We start from the raw sequence: 6,318 nt of genomic DNA, 5'->3' as shown, positions 1-6,318 counted from the left end.
ACCAACGATTTGTAAAATACAGATGTTTACCCTAGAAAATCCTATATTTTCCTTAAGTGTACGTTATTTGAATTACCTGTTCCGAATCGTGGTGTACCAGTATCTACCATACTTATGTTGTTTAAGCATTGTTCTGTTTGAAAACCTTTGTAAGAAAACCATTGTATAGTAGTCTTATTACATAATTAAAACTAGATGATAACGTGTTACTAGGTATCCTGAAAGTGTTGTTAATACCCTCCTGTGATCACTTAGTACGCACGAGTTATAGAAATCTAGATCGAACAAACAGTCGATTGAGTGATTCTGCCCTAAGCCCACAACTAAACAAGGAACAGGAAATGAGGCGGAAATCACACATCCCACTGTAAGTCGGATGTTATTTTCATATTACCCTAGTGTACATACTAAGTAATCACATAGTTACTAACCCTGTTGACTGTTTGTTAGGTATATTATTACGTGAACGAGTCGTTGTTTCACCTGTGGATTCTTATAACCATACTATGGACGATCAACATTGTGACGTACTCGGACGTCGTGAAAATGACGTTTGTCACCCCATGCATGCCTGCCTAACTGTAGCTAGCAGTTCAGGTGCGGGATTGTCACTCCCGTATAGATCTATACACAAACTCACGCTCTCCCTCCAGAAGACTCTGGTTATAAGGCGTCTCACACTGTAGTTCTCTCAACGAATTCACTAATAATACTATGAAAACCCATTTTGTTATTTTCATGAATCTCTATAAAATAATATCCTTAATTTTATAATTCATAAGTTTGTTCCTTTGTTCTGAAAACTGTGTTTGCGAAGTTTGTACCTTATCATGTTTATAAAACTGTCCGCAAACTATGTTCATCATGTTTAGTAAGTTCTATGTCCGTTGTATACCAATGATAGGAAGATATAATAAACCAATTTATATTTTTAAACACACGATTTACTTGTGCTTTTACTCGTATTCCCCCCTGAAAACATAAAAAAAACTCGGAAAATATAGGGGGTATGAACTTACCTTGAGTGAATGGTTTGAACGAAAGATCGGTATGAGATGCTGAGTGCCTAGTGAAGCCTTGAACACAATTAGATCCTATTTAACATGTAATAACACATATAGGAGTAAAAGTTAGGGTATTTCACGACTAGACATAACAGGAAACAAATCTAGGGACTTGGAAATACTTGAACTAAGTGTCGGAACCATATGCGATCGAATGAGGGAGGTGTACGACCACCCTTTGGGTGTGTATGGCCATGGGTGTACGGCCCATGAGTGTACGGCCCATGAGTGTACTACCGTACACTCATGATGAGGAGTGTTTTTGAGGTGTTTCCAAGGTTCTATAGGTAGCCAATGAGTGTTCTAGGTCCCACACTTAGTGGTTTTGAAACTTTAAGGCCAAATATGAACATCAAAGTGGGTGTACGGCTCAGCGGGTGTATGTGCGGCCGTATAGAGGGGTGTGCGGCCGCACACTCTTCATCTATGCCCAAAATGTCGAATTTCAAGAGAATCAAGCCTAGGGTCGTGTCCAACTAGAAAATAGGGGGCCAAATTCTCACTTTGAAGGGCCTTTAAGGTGTGTATGGCCGACCTTATGAAGGTGTGCGGCCGTACACCTTCAAAGGATGAAGAACAAGGTCTAAAACATGAAGAATCAAGGGGGTCTTTCCAGTATAACGAGCTAAGGGATGAATCACTTACGTTTTTGATGCCTTTGGAGGTTTCTTGGATGAAGATTCTAGAGAGAGAAAGTAGTAGAGCGCAACCAAAGAAAGAAAAGAATGAAAGAGAGGGGGTCTCCTCATATTTATAGGGGCGGGTGACCCACCACCCCGGGTGTGCGGTTAAGGGGTGGGTGTGCGGCTGCACACCCATGTGTACGGTCGTAGACTCCTCCCAAGAGGGTGTATGGCCTGATTTTGCAACTTTACGACTTTATAGTTCATCCCTAATCTCAACCTTGGTTGTACTCCAGCTTAGAACACTTAAACAAACCCTTAAACGTTGTTAAGAGGTGATGGAGTCGAGTTTAACCTTGATAGCAGTTCCGGGTTGTCACATCAGAGACTACCAGACTGGTTAAATATCTAAAAGTGGTTGTATCTATTACATGAGAATAAGTTTCCTCATAATAATTCCAGGTCTTTGAGAGAAACCTTGAGCCACAAGTCAAGCCTTGTATGTTACAATTTCGTCTTTCTCATTTCTTTTTCGTACAAAGATCCATCTATACCCTAATGGTCTCACAACTCCATGTGTGAGAATAATGGCCCCAAAAACCTTTCTCTTGTTAAGACAATTTAATTCAACTTGCATAGCATCCTTCCACTTAGTCTAGCCATTTATGCATTGACATTTAATGATAGATTCTGGTTCAGATTATCCTTCCTAATATCATATGCAACCGAATAAGAAAATTTGCACTTATTTTTCCAGTTTCATCTTAGTCACTCTATTTGTTTGACCATTTTTATTGCAACATCTTCCTCTCCTCAGAGAATTGTAATATTTCGTGTTTCTCCCAGAATATTTTCCTCATGATGTAGTGCATATTCTACTTTTGTTTTCCCAGTGGGTTCTTATCCTTAGAACCAAATGCTCTTCCATGCTTCAAGTGTGTTTTAGACTCTTGGTTGAATTTATAATCAGATTGTTATTTGGAATTTCAATTCGAGCTGGAACATTGAGGGTTGGTATATATGATTTAGTCACCCTTTTCGCATTAGTAAATGCATCAGACAATTGATTTGTCATTTATTGGAAATGCATTATCTTTTGAACTTCTATTTAACATTGCTTTGTGCTAGAGTCAAGATATGATAAGGAAGGTTCATACAAGGAAACATCCTTTTCTTGAATTTCCTTTTCTCCTCCTAATGGTGAGAAATTTTCCTCATCAAATTAGCAATCACCTAGGCATGCTATAAAAACATCACATGTTAAAGGTTTAAGATGTCTTATAACAGATACTAACTCATAACCAACATATATTCCTAACCTTATTTGCGGACCCATTTTTGTCCATTAGGGTGGTGCAATAAAGACATATACTGCACAACAAAAAATTCTCAGATGACATATATTTAACTCTTGGCAGAAAGAAAGTTGTAGGGGAGAATATACATGATATGAATTGGCCTTATGTGTATCTGATGATGTGCCTAAGTCGGCATGGAAGAGTCACGCCTTCCCAAAATACCTGGCGCCCGGCCGAGCCTAGAGGAGTGGGCTCAACACCCTCCCGCTCCCCTAAGAGCAAGGCGCCCAGCGAAAGGCTCGCGCCCGCCATAGACGCTCCCAGTGTCAAGACAAAGGATACGGTCAAGCGACAAGGCAAAGGGTCAAAGCATTACCGCCGGAGCCAATGACAATACTATGACATAAAGAGGCGCACACCCCTCCAATCAGCACCTTTGACCTTGTCCCATAAAAGCGATCCTGTCCCGTACGGACAAGCAGGATCGCTAAGTAGAAAAGGGTGCAATCAGAAACCCTAAAGGTAAGCCATCTTCTCTAAGAGAAATCTCCTTGAGAAACGCTTAAAACTCCATCTAACTTGACCGTCGGAGCGTTCTTCCGGGAGCCTCCTCCCGGGAAACGGCTGACGGCTGTTCTTTTGCATGGCCTTGCAGATACCTTCTAACACCAGACCGGAGAGCAAACATAAGGTCGAGGTCAAGGTTGCATCAGTATCAATAATCAAGCATGTAAGATTGCATGGACCTAAACATAAATAGGAAGTTTGGTCATCATTATCAATGGTATAACTATTAGTTGGAGATGTTTAATCATTGAGTTAGCTAAATCATTTTGTGTATGTAGATGAGCAACTGGATGCCTAACAACAATTTCTACAGACATACAATAATCATTAATTGTGAAGTAAATTCAACAACATTATCAAGTCTCTAACTTTTGATAGTATAATCAGGAAAACGTGCCCTTAATTTAATAATTTGAGCAAGAAAATTTGCAAATGCCATATTACGGGTTGATAATAGGAAAACTGTTGGATTAAGGTATCTAAGCTCATAAATAAAATGGTATATTCTTTTAATTAAAAGCAAAATCCTTTTTGGGTTGCCCTTATAACAATAAATAACTAGAAATGATATTGTAAGAGAAAGGAAATAATTTGTAAATATATTATATGATTAATATATTAATTAGAAATAGATAATTGATTTGTTAATTTATTATGTGATTAACAAATTAATATGAGATCAATAGTTAAATAATTGATTTGTTAATTTATATGGTTAATAAGTTAATATGAACTCAATAAGAATTAATTAATTATTAATCAGAAATAATTTAAAATTAATTTGGGATTAATTGAAATTAATTAATGGTGCAAAGGATGAATTGTAATTGTTCAATAGTTAAACAAAATAGCAATTCTAAAATCATCCATGGTATGGATGGTTTTTGCAAGGAGTCTAGGAGTTCTGGAAGCCTCCTGGTTGCAGATAAAGAAATGATTTGTACTGAGATTAAATCTATTATTTAATCAATTCATATGGCTTTGTCTACAAGTTACCTAAACTATAAATAGGACTCATTGATTCATTATTTGCGTGTACAACCTTTCTAAGAGGCTTATGAACGAAATTTCCTTCTACTTCCTCTTTATACTTCTCATTATATGGTTTCTGGTTTTTGGTGTGAGCTATTAGAGGCATCATACTTTAGTTACAACTTGGTGTGAGCACTTCTATTTTTAGTGCATTTGCACAGGATGCACCTTGTGCTCGTCGTGCACACGACTCCTGGCTCCATCCAAAGCTTTCCACATGTCCTACTTCTGGTAGTCCACGTCTCTCCAATGTCGATGAATTCGGGTGTCTGACGTGCGCGTCATGCATGGCGCGCACTTCGCGTGCATCGCTAAATTTTCTATAAAAATTCATATATTCCTTATATGTATCTTATTTCTTACCCTCTTTATATATTGTGTAGCTATCCTTAAGCACTACAACTTTCCTTAAGGTTGCATTGTCAAATTTAATTTTAATTTTTAACCCGTATTTTATATTTTTCCAAAAATCATATCTTCTTTATATGGACTCCATTTTGGCCTTATTTATTCAAAGTTCTTATCTCTCATAGTATTCTAATTTCCCTTTTAATGACTTTAGTCAAAAGTCCACTGATTTCTTTATACTATTTGACATTGATTACGTTAATAACACGGTTGATTTTTTTTTTTTATAAAATCACAACTCCTCCATTCAGAGTCAGATTTTTAAAATGTTTATATATCATTGGTATCACGTTACTATGTACTTTCCAAATACACTAACCATTATTAATAATGGTATAAGTTTTTGGTCACTCATTTTTTACCCTATTAACTTTTTTTTATTACTTATAAGTAATTGCATATCTAAACATATTTTCCTGAAATATGAAAAAATCTATTGCTCCCATTTGTCTCTAGTGATGGTTGTTGATGAAAATTTCTCAGTTGTCACAAAATCTGAATTTTACTTGCCATATATGATTAAAAACCCTAATTTTGAGAATAAGGAGATAAATATGGAAACCTAATCTAGTTATAAGATAATTACATGATTATCCTCATGGTTTTAATATTTAATTTAATTAATGATAATCAAAAGATAAATATTAAATCCATTAATTATCTAGATGATTTAATTAATAGTTTAGCTAAAAGATAAAGATAAATCATTAATTGGTTTAAAATGATTAATTAATTAATAGTTAATTTAAAGTTAAATTATAAACCTTGAATATTTTAAAATGTTTAAAATACACCCTATACATATATAAAACGTTTAATTACTATATGTATAAGAAAAGTCAGTCGAATATCTAGTACGCCTCATTTACGAAGCCATGCTGCATCATTCACGAAGCCATGCTATAAGAGGGGTATAAGGAAACGTCCTACAAATGACCGTTGAATGGGTGACCTTTTCACCCACCACTCATTTGTGTGGTGGAGGGTCATGAGCCGAATGAATTTAATAGGACATAATGTTAGTAAAAATATAACTCAAAATGTACGAAAGAACAAAAATAAGAAATTATTACTAAGTCCTGTGTTTGACACAATTTCCTTAAAACAAACTTTCCCTATATGGGTGTTTGCTTCCCAAGATACAACAATAGTAAGTGACTCTTCTAGGTCACCCGAACCCTTACTTGGCCCGGAAGTTACCTTGGTTGCAACAAGAGATGAAAGAAGAAGCAGAATCATAAGAGAAGAAGAGAGTGATTTCGTTTCATTCGGTGTAAACTAAATAGTCAAGGAGAGGCTCTATTTATACTGTAAATCATCATTGAT

Source organism: Lactuca serriola, chromosome 8 (genome assembly GCF_051521515.1).
Source record: "Lactuca serriola cultivar US96UC23 chromosome 8, Lser_US96UC23_V15, whole genome shotgun sequence".
In the NCBI taxonomy this organism is placed as follows: Eukaryota; Viridiplantae; Streptophyta; class Magnoliopsida; order Asterales; family Asteraceae; genus Lactuca; species Lactuca serriola.
This window is presented reverse-complemented; position numbering follows the sequence as displayed.